At 42.7% G+C, this 24,259-nt stretch overlaps 1 protein-coding gene across 1 annotated transcript in view; it reads right to left on the reverse strand.

The window, feature by feature from the left end:
• si:dkey-178k16.1 (band 4.1-like protein 1) overlaps positions 1–18,383 on the reverse strand; it is a 79,089-nt gene extending 60,706 nt beyond the window's left edge. The window contains exon 1 of the mRNA XM_060936875.1: positions 18,341–18,383. The gene's annotated coding sequence lies outside the window, so the exon portion shown is untranslated. The remainder of the gene's footprint in view (positions 1–18,340) is intronic.
• Positions 18,384–24,259: the final 5,876 nt, after the last annotated feature.

The following is a 24,259-nucleotide window of genomic DNA, read 5'->3' on the forward strand; positions in this document are numbered from 1 at the left end:
TAAAAAAAATAAGTAATTATTAATGATTGAATTGAGTACCTTAAACTTACAATCTTCTGGTAAGTTTAAGGTACTCAATTCAATCATTAATAATTACTTATTTTTTTTAAGGCAACCACTTTCCTCAATTTTTTTAAGTAAACTCAACTTATTCGGGTTTACAGTGTAAATCCAAACTCCTGTTTGCTCCTTAAACAATCATATTTTATCACTGATAATATAGGTCAGAGATATGTTGTATCATATGACTGTATTGCTCATTCTTCTTTCCAAACACTGGTCACTCACCTAAATTTCAAAATGCTTCTCTCACTCCCTTATATACAATATCCTGCATATAAAAAGCATTTTCAGTATTATAATTAACACACACACACAGAAATAAAACACCCATATACAGCTTCTAAATCAGTGTCCTTTAAACAGCAACAATACAGTTGAGAAGACTGGCTTGCTTCGAGAAATACCCCAAGAGACAGAAAAATGGTGGGAATAATTTCTCACAAAATGACTGCCACACTATGCCATTTGTTATCAACTGTCTTCCTCTACACACCCTCCCTGCAGCATTGCTGTAAGGAGAAAAAGGGAGCCGTGTTTGCAAGTGGCTCGCTGTCACTCTGAGTGCAATCACTCATCTGTGGTGCAATCTGTTCAAGGAATCCATCATTCATGGCTCAAAGGCTTGGCCGCAGAGCAAAGAAGCTGCAGGATGGCATCTGGGCAACTTGAGCCCAACATACAACACTTCAAACGAAGATATTAAAAAATAACAATAATAGTTTTCCATAGTTTCCCTTGCAGAAAATGAGGTGTGAGAAATTCTCTCCAGCAGAATATTCATTTTCTGAAAGACACTGTGGTGCTTTTTAGTTTGAACTGATTACTTTGCAAGACTAGCTAGTATTTGTCATAAAATCCAAAAGCCAAATATGGTAATTTTTGCAGTACGCAATAATGTCCCAACCCATTTTAGTTTGAAGACTTAAACACATCAATATTCAAACGCTTGCTAAATAAAAAGGAGGCGATGACCTCACCCCACTCTGTCTAATCAGCTCCTGGCACTAAAAGAGTGGGATCTACTTATGCAAACCTCTTAATGGGATATGTTGAGAAAAAATTCCTCACTGGACAAGCACCCTACAAACATAGCAAACATTTTAATATGCTCACTCAGTGGTGGGGATAACATTTTCTTGTCATTTCAGACATCATGTCCCTATAAGGATCTTCCCAGTTTGATTGGTCAAAATGCCTAAAACATTCCTAAACTGACAGTGATGAGCACTGCATTACATTCAGAAAGTTGAATCAAGTTTAACTTGAACCAAAGCTCTGCTCCTACATCAGTAGCGCAACACTAGCAGTGTCACCTGTACTGCTGCTGAACCATAGCAAACAATAGAAAATCTGACGCATCTGATGCTGGTCAGTGTGATCCATGCCAAAGAGCCCTAGATGTTAATTTCTTCTGTAAGTATATTATGCGGAACATTGCACATCCTGGCTTTTGCCACATTACAGTAATGTCAGATAATTCCTCTTTCAGAACCAACATTTAATGCAACCCTACAAATTTTCATTCATATTTACAGTACAACTCTTCTGATCCTAAGCACTGCAAAAATTCCATTCCTTATTCACAGTTACTGAGATTTGATAAGGAAGTAATATATGATACCATGGACCATAGTATCACTACAGTACAAAAACAAAAAACCTGCTTGTCATATGTGAATTAAGTGATGAGTCTAGTAAGAACTATCATACTTCATATGGTGTATTCAAGTAACCTTTTAAAATATATCACATAGCCACTACAGGTCCTAACAGATCAGTTTTAGTCATGCATCACTCCTTGTACATCACCGCAGGACCTCTTTACTGTCTCACCTCTAAGAGATACAATCACCTTTACATTGGAGGAACCAAGAAGAAACTGGCTGATCATTTTGGAGAAAGAGTTCATCTCCACTTGCTATGATTAATGTCATGGTTTGACAAACAACTGTTGTTACATGTAGCCTCAGAAGAACTTTGCTTGTACTTTTGTCCAAAATGTCTCGTTTCTCTGGTAACTTTGTGTACAACTTAAATATACACACACACACACATATATATCCATCCACTCTCTGTAGCCGCTTATCCTGTTCTACAGGGTCGCAGGCAAGCTGGAGCCCATCCCAGCTGACTATGGGAGAAAGGCAGGGCACACCCTGGACAAGTCGCCAGGTCATTGCAGAGCTGACAGAGACAAACAACCATTCACACCTACGGTCAATTTAGAGCCACCAGTTAGCCTAACCGAACCTGGGCTGGGCTCGAACCCAGGACCTTCTTGCTGTGAGGCGACAGTGCTAACCACTGCACCACCATGCCGCCCTATATATATATATATATATATATATATATATATACACGAGTGTTTGTGGAAGCGGGGGCGTGGTCAAGCGTCGGTCTGTGACCGGAGGGCGGAGTCAGGGAAGGTAAGTGGCAGAATCACTGCACCTGATGTTAATTAATGTGTTTGTGTGTCTTCCCCAGTGACCACGCCCTATTTAAGGAGAGAGAGCGAGAGCAGAGGGAGCTCTCCCCCAAACCAGACGCCGGTTGTGTGTGTGTGTGTGTGTGCGTGCGTGCGCGCATGTGTCTGTGTTTGATTAATGAGAGACCACTGAAAAGTGTTAAAAATAAAAAGGTTTGCCAAGCTGAGCTCTGTCCTGCCGTCTTCTGTGCTCCGCCCATTCCTACGAACTGCCACAGTGGTGCCAAAACCCGGGGGCTTGGAGCGCAGAAGCAGAACAGCCCCATGGAGTCCTCCCCTTTTGCCGACCTGGCCCACGCCCTCGCCACGGCCCAGCAAAGCCAGCACCAGACGCTAGTCGCCCTCCGGAAGGAGCAGGAACAGCGGTTCGAGGCCCTGGTGTTGGCTCAGCAGGAAGAGCGACAGGCGTTCCAGTACCTCCTCGCGTCGGCGGGGTCCACCAACTCCACCGCCGCAGGCCCGTCCCCCCTCACCCTAACGAAGATGGGCCCGCAGGACGACCCCGAGGCCTTCCTCATGCTCTTCAGGTAGCAGAGACCTCGGGGTGGCCGGTGGAACAGCGCACGGCGCGCCTCCTCCCACTGCTAACGGGAGAGGCGCAGCTGGCCGTGCTACAGCTCCCCACCGACCGCCGGCTGGCCTACGCGGACCTTCGCCGGGCCGTCCTCCAGCGTGTGGGGCGCACCCCTGAGCAACAATGGCAGCGCTTCCACGCTTTGCACTTGGAGGAAGTCAGCCGGCCGTTTGTGTTTGGTCAGCAACTCCGGGACGCCTGCTGGCAGCGGTTGAGGGCCAACAACCGCGACGCCGAGGGAATCAATCATCGACCAGGTGGTACTGGAGCAGTTCGTCACGCGCTTACCAGCCGGAACCGCAGAGTGGGTCCAGTGCCACCGCCCGGCGTCGCTGGATCAGGCAATCGAGCTGGCAGAGGACCATTTGGCAGCTGTCCCAATGGCAGGATAGCAAACAACCTCTTCTCTCCTCTCCTCTCTCTCTCTCTCTCTCCCTCTCCTCCTGTGTCTCATCCTCACCCTGTTCCCCCACCGCAGAGGCGGGGGCCAGCGCCACCCCAGCCGGCCCGCCGCACCCGCGGTGCCCTCCCGTTTCTCCCTTCTGTGTCTGTCTCTCCCCCCCCCTCAGGTGAGTGAGCCCCAGAGCACCAGTGTGGAGAGGAAGCCCGGGCCGGTTTGCTGGCGCTGCGGGGAGCCGGGCCACCTCCAACAGCAGTGCTCGGTAATGGAGGTGGATACGGTGGTTCGGATCCCTGACGCGCCAGGAACCGCCCTCAATCGGGCCGGAGCGTATCGCATACTGGTGAGTGTCCAAGGGGATACATATCAGGCGTTGGTGGATTCTGGTTGTAATCAGACCTCAATCCACCAAAACCTGGTGCAAGACGAGGCATTGGGGGGATCACAATTGGTGAAGGTGTTGTGTGTGCACGGGGATGTTCACAACTACCCTTTAGTGTCGTTCCACATTCTTTTTCGAGGGGAAAAATTTATAGTAAAGGTGGCGGTTAATCCTCGCCTTACCCACTCGATAATTTTGGGGACGGATTGGCCGGGATTTGGGGAATTAATGAGTCATCTAGTGAAGAGTGGGTCCTGCTGTAGTTTAATAGGTGGAGGTCCCGGTGTTGCATTGGCGGGAGCAGCTGTCACAGAGCCGTCTACGTCATCTCCGCATCAGAGTGAGGAGCCGCCGGCTCCTCCTCTCTCTAATGGAAAATCCGCAAGGGATTCCCCAATAGAGAGAGGAGGTCCCCGTGGCATTGGTGTCAGTGGTTCCGGAGAAGGCGGAGCTGGGGCCGGAGGTTCAAAAGGGAACATTGGCATCACATACCTCTCCGGTCCCCTGTGGAGACCACCTCTCCCCAACCCAACTCGCGGAGGTTGCCCAGTTGCAGACCAAGTTTTCGGACGTATTCTCGCCCCTGCCCGGCCGCACCAACCTCATAGAGCACCACATTGAGATGCCCCTGGGGGTGGTAGTGCGTAGCCGCCCTTACAGGCTACCCGAACACAAGAAAAAAGTGGTTCAGGAAGAACTCGAGGCCATGCTCGAAATGGGCATCGTCGCGGAGTCCCACAGTGACTGGAGCAGCCCGGTGGTCTTGGTACCCAAGGCCGACGGGTCAGTCCGGTTCTGTGTAGACTATAGAAAAGTCAACGCGGTGTCTAAATTCGACGCGTACCCAATGCCTCATATTGATGAGCTGCTCGATCGACTAGGCACGGCTTGCTTTTACTCGACACTGGATTTAACAAAGGGTTATTGGCAGATCCCCTTGACTCCATTATCCCAAGAAAAAACGGCCTTTTCCACACCGTTCGGCTTACGCCAGTTTGTCACACTTCCTTTTGGGCTGTTTGGGGCGCCCGCTACGTTTCAGTGGCTGATGGATAGGGTCCTCCGCCCCCACGCCACCTATGCGGCCGCCTACCTCGATGACATCATTATCTATATTAATGACTGGCCGAGGCACCTCCAACATCTGAGGGCCGTCCTTAGGTCGCTGAGGCGAGCGGGTCTCACAGCCAACCCGAAGAAGTGTGCGATTGGGCGGGTGGAAGTACAGTATCTGGGCTTCCACTTGGGCAACGGGCAGGTGCATCTCCAAATTAACAAGACAGCAGCAATTGCGGCCTGCCCGAGGCCCAAGACCAAAAAGGGGGTGAGACAGTTCCTGGGGCTGGCTGGCTATTATCATAGGTTTATACCTAATTATTCGGACGTCACCAGCCCACTGACTGATCTGACTAAATAGGGGGCACCAGTGGATGGAGCAATGCCAGCAATGCCAGCGGGCTTTTTCTGAGGTAAAGGCTGCACTGTGTGGGGGGCCACTTTTACACTCCCCTGACTTTTCTCTCCCCTTTATATTACAGACGGATACGTCGGACAGAGGGCTGGGGGCTCTTTTGTCCCAGGAGGTGGAGGGGGAGGACCGCCCAGTGTTGTATATCAGTAGAAAGCTGTCGGTGCGTGAGGGGCACTACAGCACCATTGAAAAGGACTGCCTAGCAATCAAGTGGGCGGTCCTCACCCTCCGTTACTACCTGCTGGGACGCCCTTTCACCCTCTGTTCGGACCACGCGCCCCTCCAGTGGCTCCACCGCATGAAGGATGCCAACGCGCGGATCACCCGTTGGTATCTGGCACTCCAACCCTTTAACTTCAAGGTGATCCACAGGCCAGGGGTGCAGATGGTCGTGGCGGACTTCCTCTCCCATCAAGGGGGTCGGGGAGTCGGCTGCAGGCCGGACGGCCTCCAGGCCTGAGTCGGGCGGTGGGGGTATGTGGCAGCGGCGTGGTCAAGCGGCGGTCTGTGACCGGAGGGCGGAAGCAGGGAAGGTAAGTGGCAGAATCACCGCACCTGATGTTAATTAATGTTTGTGTGTCTTCCCCAGTGACCGCGCCCTATTTAAGGAGAGAGAGCGAGAGCAGAGGGAGCTCTCCCCCGAACCAGACGCTGGTTGTGTGTGTGTGTGTGTGTGTGTGCGTGCGTGTGTCTGTGTTTGATTAACGAGAGACCACTGAAAAGTGTTAAAAATAAAAAGGTTTGCCAACCTGAGCTCTGTCCTTCCATCTTCTGTGCTCCACCCATTCCTACGAACTGCCACAGTGTTTTACTGGGAAATACACCACTTGTATTTTTCATACAAGCTACATCCAGGACATAGAGAACCAAAACCATGATGTAAATTTCAATATGTCACTCACGAGGAAATTGATGACTTGTTTTGATAAATTTGGGTACTTTTTGTTTGTGAATGTGTGTATATAATAATATATAGATTTAGGTACTGCCTAAAAGCGGAGCCTCCATCTGTTTCTGGGTTGTAGAATTTTCTTATATTATAGCCAACCTCATCTCATCTCATTATCTCTAGCCGCTTTATCCTGTTCTACAGGGTCGCAGGCAAGCTGGAGCCTATCCCAGCTGACTACGGGCAAAAGGCAGGGTACACCCTGGACAAGTCGCCAGGTCATCACAGGGCTGACACATAGATACAGACAATCATTCACACCCACGGTCAATTTAGAGTCACCAGTTAACCTAACCTGCATGTCTTTGGACTGTGGGGGAAATCGGAGCACCTGGAGGAAACCCACGCAGACATGGGGAGAACATGCAAACTCTGCACAGAAAGGCCCTCGCCGGCCACGGGACTCAAACCCAGACCTTCTTGCTGTGAGGCGACAGCGCTAACCACTACACCACTGTGCCACCCCTAGGCGGTGTGTATGATTGGTAATTACAATAACACTGGTATGGTGGCAGGCACGCATAGGACCGAAACCATCAGAAAACAACTCGATGGATTTCTTTATATATCCACACTCTATGCCTATGGGGCTCACAGGAGCTCTGCTAAAAAGAAAATCACACGTTGATTTGAAGATATGAAGTTTATCATCTCGTGTTGAAAAATATTTCACTCGTTCACTTTGCTCACTCATGAATATATTCACCATTTGAAGATAAATTTTATATCTTCGCGCAACCGTGCAATATCCTATATATATATATATATATATATGTCACTCAGATCTGCGATGTATTTCGTATTAAAGATGCAAGTTTTTCAACATGAGAAGATAAACTCCATATCTTCAAGCCAGTGTGTGATGTTCTTTTTATTATATAGACACATTCATAAACAAAAAGTACCCAAATTTATCAAAACAATTCATTGATACGTTCAAGAGTGACTTATAGCGATTTATGTCACAGTTTTGGTTCTCCATGTTCCAGATGTAGCTTGTATGAAAAATACAAGTGGTGTATTTCCCAGTGGGGGCGGCATGGTGGTGTAGTGGTTAGCACTGTTGCCTCACAGCAAGAAGGTCCAGGGTTCGAGTCCAGCGGCTGACGGGGGCCTTTCTGTGTGGAGTTTGCATGTTCTCCCCGTGTCTACGTAGGTTTCACCCACAGTCCAAAGACATGCAGGTTAGGCTAATTGGTGGCTCTAAATTGATCGTGAGTGTGAATGGTTGTGTGTCTCTATGTGTCAGCCCTGCGATGACCTGGCGGCTTGTCCAGGGTGTACCCCGCCTCTCGCCCATAGTCAGCAGGCTCCAGCTTGCCTGCGACCGTGCACAGGATAAGCGGTTACAGATAATGGATAGATGCTATTTCCTTGTAAAACACTTGCGTCCATATAATGTAATCTGATACTCAAGACACATGAAATGACCAAGATCTTTAACTTTTAATCAAAACAGCAAAATCACATCAAATGTAATTATTAAATCAATATAAACACATCATGTATCACTGCAAACATTTTTGACAAGTGATTACATGCTGAAAGGTTAATTGAAGCCAGTTACATTTTTTTTAAATCAAATTTGTCTAAACATATCCCCAGAGATTAAATAAACATGTGGCCAGGAATCCTGATTGTGTGCATTTGAAGGACACTGAGATAACTCTATTAACCTGACAACATCCAAGGGCATCTTAAATGAAGCAACTCATCCTGCAAGCATTTCCATAGACAACAATAATTAGATGATGAGAATTCATGATAAATTTACCCATTTTGAAAATCACAAATGTCCCTAATGATTAGCATCTCTTAGTACTGTCCTGTGAATATAGGACTTTTTGCACATCACCTTCTTCCTGATTGAATTAATGCTAAAAACAAACAAAATATTTTCTTCACAGATTTTCAGTTACTTTCACAAAGCCATCTCAAAGCTGCAGGTCTCTCACAATGACAGGCTTTCAATATGATGTCTGAACAGTGGAAAATGACAGCAAACTCACACGCGCGCACGGACACACACGCGCACGCACACACATGGTTGATGGGATAATGGGACGTTAAAGAACGAGATGCTTCTTTTTAGAATACAGTTGCCATAGTGACTAAAAATGAACTGTCATTGCATAACTAGAAAACTTTTGAACTTTCAGGCAGGGAGCCTTTCATTTTTGGCCCACATTGAGAATAAAGAGAATAATTCAAAGTGGATACAGAGCCATCTTTATGAGCTCTTGAGCTGGAAATAACCATAAATAAGTTAAATTACACAACAACATTCCAATTGTATAACAGAGCAATAATTACATTATTTTGATCATACTTCTTTTTTTCTGCTAGGGCCTGTTGAATGCGATATTGTCATGATGCTCTGCTGTCTTACCATGTCTTTATGTCATGCCGTGTTGCCATGTCAACATATATACGGTATCTGTACTGCAAACAATTCATTTTAATTCTCTGTCAAACATTGGTGTGTTTATTAAGATCCAAGAACAGGTTCACAGCATGTTCATGTTTTATCCCTAGAATAATAGAGTCAAACATTTGTAGTTTGTTTTGCTGTTCAAATACAGTTGAACAAATTAATGTAAGTGTTTAAGAAGGAAAATTATCAGACTGTGCATGAATCGAACATGAGTTGGGAACCGTGGTTTCTATAAATGTGTTTCCATTGTGTCTTAATACGTGCTGGAAACAATGAAAATGGTTCTGATGGGAACATTTCTAGAAAAAAAACCCTGACCTGCTGCAATTGCAGTGTTCTTTTGAAATGTCATCTGCGATCAAATGTATTTGTCAAGAGCATTTAGACAAGAAATGTGGTAATCATGAAAATTCAGTTAGTTTGGGAAAATGCTTATTTCCTGTGCAAGTTCCTGAGTTTGTGAAAATGTACGTATTCGGTGAACATCAACTAGATTTCAGATCATATAACTGGCATGAGTTACTGCAAGTTAATATACAGAATGTGCTGGTGAGTTTACAGTGCTTATTTATTTCTATTACACATTAAAACAAAAGAAATGCCACTGTATAAAAGAAGGAAGAGTTAAGGCCTTTACACACAGGGCAGGACTAAAACGGAGACAAACAACCATTCACACTCACATTCATACCTATGAGCTATTTAGAGTAGCCAGTTGACCTAATCTGCGTGTGTCTGTAGTGTGAGGAAGCCCATACAGACCCACGCTGTGAGGTGACAAGGCTAACCACCGCACCATTGTGCTGCCCAAAATAAAAATAAATAAAAAATTAAAAAGGTAACATTAAATTGAATTGAATGGTGCTCATTTATAGGTTTTTGTATAAATAATCTGAATATGCATTTTCTTATTTGTAATACTGAGACAATTATCCAGTTGTCTGAACATTTATTAAAAATGTGCACAAACAGTAAGCTACTGCTTTTTTCCCCCTCAAATTCTAGCCAATATTATGTCTACAACATTTCTTGGTTTTTAAAATTGTGCGTTATTTAACTTTGCAATCCCATGAGAAATGAACTCTTGGAATACGAGCACCACAACATCACACTCAACTTGGATAAATCTGCTGCAAATCAATTTCACTGGTACATCCATTCCATTTCACTTCCTATCTGAAACAGGAGTGGATCAATGTTATGTTCTGAGGGGCAGGAGGGAGGGCAGCAGTGGTATATTTATTCAGAGCACTCAGGCAATTACATGTTGGCACATATTTGAAGGCTGAGTAAAACGGTACCTTTTCTCCCCATTTCCGCCACGCCAAGGACCAGCCCTGGCTCTGACCAATTACAAAAATTGCCTTTACAGCAGCAATAGACAGAGAAAGCTGGTGTAAAAAGAAAAAAAAATAATAGCACACTGCCAGAGAGCTGAGGCATTAGTAAATATACTGGATCCAGTACAATTATTTAAAGAATCGATTCAGCCCATTTCTAGAAGGTATAGTCACTAATGTCAAAACAATCCTATTCCCTTTACACAATTAATTCAAGATTCACTTTATTTGTCATTTCCCTGAGTATTTGCATCCACAGAAAGAAATGAGTGTTTCTCATCAGCATAATTCAGTGCAATTAAAAAGTTAAATTATACATTTTAAAAAGTTAAATTATTAATTAGAAAGTTAAATTATCAATTATCAATTGCCAACACATTCACTAAATAATCAACATGTAATCATCGCTAATAAACACATTCACTAAATTCATGATTTGGAACAACCTACAACTAGATACTGTGAATAATCAGTTTGTGCAATTAGTTTACATTAAAGCAACATATACTGTAAGTCTAAATATCATCTGCTATTGAAGGTCAGCAAGGTAAATGCGGTGTGAATGGGGGAGGGGTAAAAGCCTGTGAGTGTTGGTTTGTAATGCTTTACTAAATGCATATGATAATGTAATAATTAATCATTAATTATAGTGTTTAAAACATAATCATTATTAAAGTAGCGGGTGTTATTAATCCATGACTCCACAAAATCAATCCACTAAACTCTATACCACATGTTAATGGATATGAGGCATTAATGCTTTAGATTCAGAGTTAAGTACCCTCTTTTAACCCTTTGATGCGAAACATATGCACACCCCTTCTAATGCACAACATGGGTCAAAAATGACCCGCATTCATTTTCCAGGTTATTTCATGCTGACTGAGTTTTTCTTCGCTCTATCTTTTGAAATCAATTTATTTTATGATTGAATATTCCAAGTATTCTTTAAATATCTTGTTTTTAATTACCACAAATCATTAATTAAATTTTTTCTTTCCTACTTTATGAACAAAAATACTTTTTATATTACTACACATGGGTCATCCAAGTGTGATTTAAAATTAAATGTCTTAATACTATAATAATAATTTGTTTCAAGTAATTATTTTAGCAGTGAATGGGGCCAGTTATTTATTTATTAACTATGTAGTTAGCTAAGCCAACTACAATAAAATTAGCTAACTAAAGTAGAATATGTCAACAGCTAGGTAGCTAATAGTAATTACTTGTAACTTTCTGACAAGTAATCTACTCACTCTCAAGGTAACCTAAACATAATCAATTTTTTTCTAAGGTAATGTTAGAACAATTGAAAAACATTACTTACATGTATTAGATGGGCAAAGGGCGCTGTGCTGAGCTGTGAAATGTCTGACACAAGCACAATTCACAGTTCCCACCAAACGCTGTAGTAAATGCATGCGGGTCGTTTCTGACCCATGTGTGTAAACTTGATGTAGAATTACAAAAGCTGTGCTTGTTCATAACTTAAGAAAGGAAAAATAAAAATGATGATTTGTGCTAAACAAAAACAAGATATTTACTGCATATTTGGAAAAGTAAATGACAAAATGAATTTATTTCAAAAGTATATCATAGAAACACTCAGCCATACATGAAATAACCTGGAAAATGAATGCAGGTCGTTTTTGACCCATGTTGTGCATTAGAAGGGTAGTGATACAAAAAGGGTTTTTATTCAAAAAGTAAGAAAGGAAAAAATAAAATAAGGATGTATGATGATCAAAAACAAGTTAATTGAGGAATACCTTGAATACTGAATGATGGAATTAATTTATTGCAAAGATATAGAAGATAAAAACTCAGCCGGGTCACTTTTGACCCATGTTTTGCATCAAAGGGTTAAGAGAAAGATGAATATTGCCACAGGGAGAATCAAGTCAGATCAGAAGTAAACTAGCCCATCTTCTGGTCCAAATCCTCAAAGCTTTTTATGTCTCCTCTTTTATTTTAGCATAGTCTTTGACTAGTTTTCCTTTCCTTCCAAAAAGGAAATTACACTGACTCACTGCACTGATGTTAAATTATGCTGTGAGACGTGAACTACCATTTGAATGCTGCTTGGGCCCAAGTCGGGGAACTTGTCACAAATCCAACCCCAACCACTGTGAAAGCCATGATGTAAGATCTCCTTCCATCTATAGAGCAGAGAGCATATTAAACACCTCCGACCCTGACCCATATCTTATTCATGAACATTCTCCCATCCAAGTTGCCCCCCCCCATGGGGCTCAGCATACACGGGATACAGAACACCATTAAGAATCAGGAAGGTATGATGTTCAGTTGCCAAGCCAGAGAGAAACAAATATAAAGGAAAAGGTTTTCTGTTTGGGCGGCACGGTGGTGTAGTGGTTAGCACTGTCAACTCACAGCAAGAAGGTCCTGGGTTCAAGCCCAGTGGCCGATGAGGGCCTTTCTGTGTGGAGTTTGCATGTTCTGCCTGTGTCTGTGTGGGTTTCCTCCAGGTGCCCCGGTTTCCCCCACAGTCTAAAGACATGCAGGTTAGGTTAATTGGTGGCTCTAAATTGACTGTATGTGTGAGTGTGAATAGTTGTTTGTGTCTATGTGTTAGCCTTGGCGACTTGTCCAGGGTGTACCCTGCCTCTCGTCCATAGTCAGCTCGGATAGGCTCCAGCTTGCCTGCGACCCTGTACAGGATAAGCGGCTACAGATAATGGACGGATGGAAGGTTTTCTGTTTGTGTCAGGCCTGGAGGCATTAGCAGGCACACTAAGTAGAGCAGATGTACATTAAGTGGAGCAGAATCCCAGAGCTTCCTTATTACGACTTTAGCAGGCCATCCAAATGAAGAGGAAGTTAAATTACTGAGCAACAAAAGAAGCCATGGAAATTTTGATCAAAACTGGTTCCATTTTGAAAATAATTTCTTCATTTAGAATACGCAATGGTTTTCAACAATCAATAATTATTATACATGACAAACAATATCTCATCTTATCATCTCTAGCCGCTTTATCCTTCTACAGGGTCGCAGGCAAGCTGGAGCCTATCCCAGCTGACTACGGGCGAAAGGCGGGGTACACCCTGGACAAGTCACCAGGTCATCACAGGGCTGACACATAGACACAGACAACCATTCACATTCACACCTACGGTCAATTTAGAGTCACCATACCTAACCTGCATGTCTTTGGACTGTGAGGGAAACCGGAGCACCCAGAGGAAACCCACGCGGACACGGGGAGAACATGCAAACTCCACACAGAAAGGCCCTCGCTGGCCCCGGGGCTCGAACCCAGGACCTTCTTGCTGTGAGGCGACAGCGCTAACCACTACACCACCGTGCCGCCCACAAACAATATCATTCATCTTTATCTGTCATGTAATTGGCAATGGAACAGATGTAAGTGCAGGAAGAGTTTATTTGAGAGCAAGTTGGCAAACAGTTTCATCACGTGAAGCAAAGAGCAGAACCAGGGACAGGCAAAGATCAGACGAGGCACAAACAGGATATACTAGGCAAGGCAAAACATGGTCATGAAAACAGAAAAAGTCGAAACCAGAGTAGCAAAAGAGTAATCAAGGCTTGGTAACATTAGATACAAGGAACAGATCATACACTTTGCAAATCCCGTGTGTTACTGCGAGTCCTTATAAGCACACGCTGTGACTGTGGTCTGATCAGCAGCAGGTGCATGGCAATTAGTCCTAATGAGTAATGCGAATTGGAGTCTGAAGCGCACACAACGTGCTCCGAGCACCAAAACACATAGACGTGACATTATTATTATTATTATTATTATTATTATTATTATTATTAAAACATTGTTCTGCATTTTATTGAATGTTGAGTACACATAAATATATTTAATAAATGGTACATTATTTTAGTCAGAGGAATTTAAGTAGTTTTAAATATTATATGAAGAAGATAGTATTCCTCTTACTACAGTGTGTTCCAATGATTAAAATTTTTTTATTATTATTAATGAACTATGCTTTTTAACTGTTTGCATTTAATATCATGGAACATCTATGAGACTCAGGACAGAACATCTATGAGACTCAGGAGATTCAGGACAGAGGAGTCTGGACAGCATTTTTTGTCTCATTAACTTAGTGAGAGAGAGAGAAGACAGGCTGGTGAGGTAATGACTATATATAGCTGATATAATGTAAGTGATAACAGGAACTACCTCCCGTGTCAAGAAACTTCCGACTGTTACAATGCACTGACAATCAAGAATCCTTCCTTCCGTGTTAAATAAATGCCTCCTAGCAGAAAACAGGCTTATTTTTTAAAATAACAACACATTTTTAGTATGTTTACTGTTAGGCTTAAATTAAGGTAACGTGTCCACCATACAAGTCCCTGTGAATGAGCTGTTGCTACAGAAACAATAGACCCAATAACATATTAGAACAAGTACATTAATATAAATTGATCATATATGTTATTGTTGTTAGCCCTGCAATGATCTGGCGACTTGCCCAGGGTGTACCCCGCCTCTCGTCCATAGTCAGCTGGGATAGGTTCCAGCTTGCCTGCAACCCTGTACAGGATAAGCGGCTACAGATGATGGATGGATGAAGGTTATCGTTCTAAGTATTGAACTGTTAATCAACAGCTTTTGATTTGAGAAAATTTAAGTGAGGTGTGGTAAAATTAGTGTAATCAACACATTCTCTGTTAAAAGAAGAATGATTTGACGATCATTCAGTTGTGATATGATAGTGCAAGTCACATTTATACTGCTTAAAATTCCAGCACCCCCAGTGTAAAATGCTTTCCCATGTGCCTGTTTGAGCTCCTCCAATCATCAATAATGTCAAGGTTTGTGTAGGCTTCCTGTGCTTGATTATTGGTGTCCTTCATTTGTTACAACTCCAGTTGTGATTTAAAATTGTCCTACACTCTTTGTAAAAAAAAAAAAAAGAAAGAAAGAAAGAAAGAAAGAAAGAAAGAAAGAAAGAAAGAAAGAAAGAAAGAAAGAAAGAAAGAAAGAAAGAAAGAAAGAAAGTCTTGCAATTTATGGCATCTTCAGTTTGTCCTTCTGGGGAAATAGGATCCTACATTGCTGTACAGTCCTACAGTAATGAACCCTTTCCAATAAACACCCCTTTTCACATATAGTTCCAACAGTAGAGCCATTAACCATCCAAGAATAGTGAATAAAATTCCCTTAAACTTTAACAAGGTTCCAGCTCTTTAACAAGGTTCAACTCAATGACCAACAGTGATGGTAATTTTGGCCCACTTTAGTTCTTTTAATTCCCCTATCATATGCCAGCTAGAACGCAGGGAGGATGAAGGCCAACACATGCTTCCTCTGAGACCCATGATGCCAGACAGTCTCATCTTTTAGAACTGACGCTCATGCTGCATCACGGGGCAGTGCAACACCCTTAGAGGAAAGCACTAACAGGATGCTACAGAGCACGAACCTCTGCAAAACATGTAAAACATGCGAGCTTGGACATTACATTACATTAGCAGATGCTCTTATCCAGAGCAACCGACAACAAGACCCTGACACACCCACAGCAGTGGGCAGCCCAGGAAGCAATTGGGGGTTAAGTGCCTTGCTCAAGGGCACTTCAGCCATTCCTGTTGGTCCAGGGAATCAAACCTGTGACTTTTTGGTCCCAAAACTGCTTCTCTAACATTTAGCTTATGGCTTCCCCTATATAAGTTTATGTATAAATCTTTCCAATTTCCAGCCAGATCTGCCAATGTTTTCCTTCCTTGTGGTTATAAATTTGTCACTGGTCGCTTTACATTGAGGCAGTATGAGTATTCAGAATGTGTACATGTCAGTCGTTCCATCACCATATCACTGTATCATCATTTACATCTCCGGTCACAAAACGTGACGCCAATGGTTCCAATTCCCACTGGAGCCAGAGCAAAATATTATTGTTAATGGTATTAGGTCACCAGGGGACAGATTAATGTTTCAACTTTGCCATTTTGCTCCCATTCCCATACAACACCATTATCCCTGTTCTACAGGGTCGCAGGCAAGCTGGAGCCTATCCCAGCTGACTATGGGCGAGAGGCGGGGTACACCCTGGACAAGTTGCCAGGTTATCGCAGGGCTGACACAGAAACAAATCACCATTCACACTCACGGTCAATTTAGAGCCACCAATTAACCTAACCTGCATGTCTTTGGACTGTGGGGGAACCAGAGCACCCAGAGGAAACCCACACAGACACAGGGAGAACATGCAAACTCCACACAGAAAGGCCTTCGCCGGCCGCTGGGCTCAAACCCAGAACCTTCTTGCTGTGAGGTGACCGTGCTAACCACTACACCCTCCCATTACAGCATCCATCCATCATCTGTAGCCGCTTATCCTGTTCTACAGGGTCGCAGGCAAGCTGGAGCCTATCCCAGCTGACTATGGGCAAGAGGCGGGGTACACCCTGGACAAGCTGCCGCAGGGCTGACACAGAGACAAGCAACCATTTACACTCACATTCACACCTACGGTCAATTTAGAGCCACCAATTAACCTAACCTGCATGTCTTTGGACTGTGGAGGAAACCCACACAGACACAGGGAGAACATGCAAACTCCACACAGAAAGGCCCTCATCGGCCACTGGGCTCGAACCCACGACCTTCTTGCTGTGAAACGACAGTGCTAACCACTACACCACCGTGCCGCCCTCCCATTACAGCATAGTGGCGATAAATAAACCGTTTCCAGTGTGAATATGAATGGGGAGTGACTATTCAGTTTAAACCTATGCTCAGTATCCAGAGCACTTGAGCATGTGCCCAACTGTTTCAAACAGTCTTTTTTTTAATCTCTTAATACCACAACTGCAAGGATGGCAGCTATTAAAACATTACACACAGTCAAATTAAATATGCAAATAGAACAACTGCAATGGTATATGATTTATTAAATTTAGTTACAGTACCGGGCGGCACGGTGGTGTAGTGGTTAGCGCTGTCGCCTCACAGCAAGAAGGTCCTGGGTTTGAGCCCCGTGGCCGGCGAGGGCCTTTCTGTGCGGAGTTTGCATGTTCTCCCCATGTCCACGTGGGTTTCCTCCGGGTGCTCCGGTTTCCCCCACAGTCCAAAGACATGCAGGTTAGGTTAACTGGTGACTCTAAATTGACCGTAGGTGTGAATGTGAGTGTGAATGGTTGTCTATGTGTCAGCCCTGTGATGACCTGGCGACTTGTCCAGGGTGTACCCCGCCTTTCGCCCGTAGTCAGCTGGGATAGGCTCCAGCTTGCCTGCGACCCTGTAGAACAGGATAAAGCGGCTACAGATAATGAATGAATGAATGAATGAATGAATGAATGATGAGTTAGAGTACTGTTCGTTATACATTATTACTATTATTTAAAATGGCCTGCTTCTCGCCTGTACGTTGCTTTAATAGCCCACCTTCCTAATTGGTGTGTTAGATCAGTAGTCTCTCATATGTGCTGTACTATCAGTGCCACGTAGCCTATAGAGTTCACGCTTGCCTTGTTTCCTGGAGCCTCTACATCACCTATTATTTTGCTTCCAAGAGCGCGCGCTTGCCTCCAGTGCCACGCCCTCTCTTTCATTCAAACAGCGAGCCTACGACCACGACTAATTACCGCGTTAAACCCGATCACACACAAAACAGTCGGCTTGTACATCTAAATTTAGGTTCACATAATCTCTAAATTAAGGTTCATCACCAAGGACAGACGTTTTAACTCCCCTTTAGAGTAGAAAGTGACCAATCAGAGATGGGCATAGAAAAGCAGCATCAAGAAAGCGAATAGTGTTGTGATATAGAGAAGAGGAAGAAGAAGGATATCTTTTGAATGGAGCAGGGTTCTGCTTTAACATGCACACACAGACACATACAGAGAGAGAGTGTGAGGGGTGAGGGGCCTTTAATTTTTAAATTATTGTCCGAAATAAGGAATCACAAGAAAAACTGCATGCTGTTTTTTTTTTTAACATAGTATACCAAACTCTGTTAGTATTAAAAAAATAATAATAAAATAGAAAGAGCTCTCAGAGCAGTAAATCCCTGCTGTGCCGCACCGGCCTGGGGCTGAAAATGTCAGTGTCAGAATACTGTCATAATAAAACCACAGCCCACATGCAGAAATTTGAAATCCAAGGGCATTACACTGGTTTATCACTTGCCGATGGGCTAACATGCGGACAATATATGAACTTAACCAGCCCTGAGCATCACGCACACACGATTCACAGCAGCGCATGGAGAGAATAAACAATAGAAGTACCTTTATTCCCAGGAATGACGGTCGGATTTTCGTCCAGGAGACGAGCATGGAGGTGTCGGGACAGCAAATGTGCTCAGACAGACACTGTCCTTCCGTTCGCTTTGGTGAGACAAAGCAAGGCAGAGAGAGAGAGAGAGAGAGAGAGAAGAATAACCGGGGAGATGGAGGAGGAGGAGGAAGAGGAGAGGTGCTGAAGGGGCGGGTGCGCGCGCGCGCCACAAGCGGAAACACCTACAGACGGAGCTTTGAATGGCGCTAGTTTGTGTTTTTGTCCATTAATAAAAGCGTCCCGTCTCCTCTTCAAGCACAATAGAAGAACCCCAGTATCTTAAATTATGAGTTTACAAATGTTAATTTTCATGTTCCTGTCTCTTATTTACAGTAGGGGAGAGTGGGGTAAGATGAGCCACTTTTTACATTTTTCATCATAACTACGTTAAAGCCATTTTTGCTTCCAGTCTACACACCATACCAAATTTCAAAGTGTACTGTTACTATCTGAGCAAAACATAATTGATAAGCTCTTATGGTTAGAGTGATATTACCTCTTGAAAAAAAAATGTCAAGTGGCTCAACTTACCCCATGCACGGGGTAAGATGAGCCACTGTGTGGGGTAAATTGAGCCAACACAAAACATGTTAGGTTAACAAAGTAAACAACTTTTATTATTAGAAATGCAATCAATGAATCAAGTCAAGTCAATCAAGTGGGGGATAGGGCCGTTGCATAGAGAAGGGGAGATGAAGAGAGAGGTGATAGAACGAGGGATAGATAGGGATAGATAGGGAGGGATAGATAGATGGATAGAGAGAGAGATATGCATAGATAGATAGAAAGAGGGATGGTTAGAGAGGGAATGAGAGATGTACTATATTATAGAAATTACTAAAACAGTAGAACAGTGCCAAAAAAATCTTATTTCTTTCAGTAGGTTAAAACATTGCTAAAACATGCAGCAATCATTCCATCAATCATTCAATCATTTCATCATTATTCAATGTTCCAAGCGTTCAAATGGCAAGGGAACACCATTTGCCTCTCCCTCCGTGCTGTCCCCCCAACAGTAAAGGGGCGGGGCAATTTTTTCACAATATCCTGTCTTGACAGGACAGCCTCATCTTTCTCTTTGAAGACAAAGGTTGGCTTTCTTGCAGAGCCATGGCATGACCGGCTTCTTTTGAGAAATCTTGCCTCTATTTCGAAGACATCCAATTTGATTATCTGGCCAATGAAGAAATGCACTTTCTTCTTCCCCGTGTATTTTGCCACAACATAATCCCCCACATCTAACAACTGGTCTTCCTCATCTGATGTCATATATATATATACAGTGGGGCAAAAAAGTATTTAGTCAGCCACCAATTGTGCAAGTTCTCCCACTTAAAAAGATGAGAGAGGCCTGTAATTTTCATCATAGGTACACTTCAACTATGAGAGACAGAATGGGGGGAAATAATCCAGGAAATCACATTGTAGGATTTTTTAATGAATTAATTGGTAAATTCCTCAGTAAAATAAGTATTTGGTCACCTACAAACAAGCAAGATTTCTGGCTCTCACAGACCTGTAACTTCTTCTTTAAGAGGCTCCTCTGTCCTCCACTCGTTACCTGTATTAATGGCACCCGTTTGAACTCGTTATCAGTGTAAAAGACACCTGTCCACAACCTCAAACAGTCACACTCCAAACTCCACTATGGCCAAGACCAAAGAGCTGTCGAAGGACACCAGAAACAAAACTGTAGACCTGCACCAGGCTGGGAAGACTGAATCTGCAATAGGTAAGCAGCTTGGTGTGAAGAAATCAACTGTGGGAGCAATTTTTCAAAAATGGAAGACATACAAGACCACTGATAATCTCCCTCGATCTGGGGCTCCATGCAAGATCTCACCCCGTGGGGTCAAAATGATCACAAGAACGGTGAGCAAAAATCCCAGAACCCCACGGGGGGGACCTAGTGAATGACCTGCAGAGAGCGGGGACCAAAGTAACAAAGGCTACCATCAGTAACACACTACGCTGCCAGGGACTCAAATCCTGCAGTGCCCCCTGCTTAAACCAGTACATGTCCAGGCCCATCTGAAGTTTGCTAGAGAGCATTTGGATGATCCAGAAGAGGATTGGGAGAATGTCATATGGTCAGATGAAACCAAAATAGAACTTTTTGGTAAAAACTCAACTTGTCGTGTTTGGAGGAGAAAGAATGCTGAGTTGCATCCAAAGAACACCATACCTACTGTGAAGCATGAGGGTGGAAACATCATGCTTTGGGGCTGTTTTTCTGCAAAGGGACCAGGACGACTGATCCGTGTAAAGGAAAGAATGAATGGGGCCATGTATCGTGAGATTTTGAGTGAAAACCTCCTTCCATCAGCAAGGGCATTGAAGATGAAATGTGGCTGGGTCTTTCAGCATGACAATGATCCCAAACACACCACCCAGGCAACGAAGGAGTGGCTTCGTAAGAAGCATTTCAAGGTCCTGGAGTGGCCTAGCCAGTCTCCAGACCTCAACCCCATAGAAAATCTTTGGAGGGAGTTGAAAGTCCATGTTGCCCAGCGACAGCCCCAAAACATCACTGCTCTAGAGGAGATCTGCATGGAGGAATGGGCCAAAATACCAGCAACAGTGTGTGAAAACCTTGTGAAGACTTACAGAAAACGTTTGACCTCTGTCATTGCCAACAAAGGGTATATAACAAAGTATTGAGATGAACTTTTGTTATTGACCAAATACTTATTTTCCACCATAATTTGCAAATACATTCTTTAAAAATCAGACAATGTGATTTTTTGGATTTTTTTTTCTCATTTTGTCTCTCATAGTTGAGGTATACCTATGATGAAAATTACAGGCCTCTCTCATCTTTTTAAGTGGGAGAACTTGCACAATTGGTGACTGACTAAATACTTTTTTGCCCCACTGTATATATATATATATATATATATATATATATATATATATATATATATATATATAAATATGTTGTTGTCATATATGACCAGTAAATGTGAAAACTTAAGTGTCATCCATATTGGGTAAGCTCAGCCACCAATGGGGTAAGTTGAGCCAGTGGCTCAACTTGCCCCACATCTAATGGCTCATCTTACCCCATGGCCACCATTTTGTAGAAAAATGCTAATAAAGGGGATTAGGCTAATCAAAATTATTTTTATTAGCATTCATATCATAGCTTAGAAAGCCACTAACTTAACCCTAATGTGTCTAAATATTATTCTACTTTTGTCTTCTCTAAATCATCTTCACTGTGGACAAACATGGAATTGACTTAGAAAGCACAAAAACACATTTTTATAAATATGTCCCTCACCTAGTTTGACATGTGGTGCTCCTCTCCACAAGTGTAAGTAAATGGTCCCGGCCCCCTTTGAATGTGGTCACATGGTCACATTTGTTTACTGTTTCTTAGAAACAGGGGGTGGCTCATCTTACCCCCTGGCTCATCTTACCCCGCTCTCCCCTACTGTGTACACGAGTCAAGTCATTTCTATAGCGCTTTTAACAATAAACATTGTCGCAAAGCAGCTTTACAGAATTTGAATGACTTTAAACATGAGCTAATTTTATCTGCAGTCTATCCCCAATGAGCAAGCCTGTGGCAACGGTGGTGGCAAGGAAAAACTCCCTCAGACGACATGAGGAAGAAACCTCAAGAGGGACCAGACTCAAAAGGGAACCCATCCTCATTTGGGCGACAACAGACAACATGACTATAACATTAACAGTTTTAACATGAAGTCAGTTTCGTTGATGTTATAAACTCTTCATTGATGGAAACTTGAGTGCGAAACTGTTCATAACAACTGCAGTCCTAAAGTTAGCAAGTCAACTGTAGTCCTCAGCCATAAAAGCATACATGTTAACCTATATACGGAATGTCCGTATTTTATACGGATTTGATTCAATAAACGTAGTATATGGGCGTACAAATAAAGTTATACGGATTCTTTAAAAAAATTTCAATATTTATTTAGAGCTATAATCAATACCCATGATGATAAAAGAGCGCATAACATTTACAAACGTACTGTACACCACAGAAAGCACAAACAGCCAGTAAAGAGTTTATGAAATCTCGCGTTATCTTGTGGTAGCAAGACTCCGTTCCACTTCTGATCATGCACACACCGCATTGCGAGAATCCCGCCAACCGGGAAGTAACATTTTGTTTGAAAAGCGTATTTCCACCTGAGCGACTTTCACTAGCGACTGAAAAGATTCTGAATGGGCATTCCGGCAAGATCAACACAGACACTTACTGTGACATGCAGCCTAGTGAGGTATTGGTGCAGAGTGCTAAAAAAGCTGTCATGAAGTGCAATTCAGAACATTAGAGTGACACTTTGTGTTTTTCTCAAACATTGGAGCTTTGTATTCATTCTGAAGGTTTATTTTTATTAATATTGAATAAAAAGTAACTGGGATACATCATTGTTAAGTATCATTCAAATTTTAGGTAAATTATTTTAATTTGCATCTTATACGGATTTTATAAGGGAAATACGGATTTTGGAGGTTGGTTATACAGGTTTGATTGACCAAAGGTTGACATGTATGTAAAAGCATTACTGTAAGTGCCCAGAGCGTCTTCTAAGTATGACTTTCATCGAGTCATTCATGTTTTTGGGGAATGCTGTAGGGCAAAGATGCCTTCAAAAATGTCCTAATGAAATGAAATGTTTCTACATTTAAAAACAAGATAAACAGCAAATATTTGCATCCATTTCATGTTTTGAGACTCAGATACAATGAGCAGAAGTGGACAAAGTACCCAACTTCATTACTTAAGTCAAAGTATAGATCCCACTGGTCAAATGTTACTCCGATACAAGTGAAAGTTGTACAGTCTAATTTTTACTTAAATTAAAGTACTTGCTTTTAAAAATACTTAAGTATTAAAAGTACGTTTTCTGTCAACACATCGCTGTATTATTGCCACAATGCTTACAAAACCTAATGCTGTTACCAAAGACAGAAATGTGAATTCACAAAATGAACACATGCTATGCCATCATGGTGGTTTAACGTTAAGCTAGCTAGCCAGTGTAACTCCACCTGACATGCTAGCAAACTCTTTTCAAACTCGAAATCATATTGCTACTAGAAAAAAAAGATTTTTACATTGTTTATTTGGCAAGATTATGCTAAAATGTATTTCTGAAAGGACTTCAGATAAGTTAACGTTATTCATGTTAGCATAACTCCATTGTTACATGCTAACTAACAGTGTCCAAGTTAACTAGCTCTGTGTTAACGTTAGCTGTGGACAAGGCCATGGCAACTTGGTGGGAAAATCCATAGAAAGTCATTTGACTAACCAGATTGCATAGCTATTGCAACGTTATCGCTAGCTCTAAAAGCACAGACAACTTTGTTGCAAGCTTTCTCTTGGAATAAAATGTTTACATATATCAATATACTTCCGCAGGTTGGAAGGTGAGTTTTTGTAGGCTGTGATGTGGTTCATTTTCGGCAAACAAAGCAAATATTTAAAATGAAATGAATCTTTATTCCTTTCAGAAAACTGAAACATGGGTTCTAGGTATGGCCATGGGTGTGTGCATTCTCCAGAAGAACCGCTTCCTTCCATTCTGCCATCAACTGATCATGTTCAAATAATGCTGCTGAGAAATCACTGAACTTGATTTTATACAGTCTATAGATGTGATGTGACCCTAGGGATTACTGATAGACTGTTTCAATGTCACCTGTGAAAAAAAACAATCATGTTGTAGAAAAGAAAAGAAAAAAAACATCCACTTTCAAAGCTGCTTCATAGTAACGAGGACCTTGATAGAAATGTAGTGGAGTGAAAAGTATGATATTTGTCTTTCAAATGTAGTGAAGTTAAAGTCATAAGTTTCCAAAAAAAATTAATACTCAAGTAAAGTACAGAT

Source organism: Neoarius graeffei, chromosome 13 (assembly GCF_027579695.1).
Source record: "Neoarius graeffei isolate fNeoGra1 chromosome 13, fNeoGra1.pri, whole genome shotgun sequence".
Classification (NCBI taxonomy): domain Eukaryota; kingdom Metazoa; phylum Chordata; class Actinopteri; order Siluriformes; family Ariidae; genus Neoarius; species Neoarius graeffei.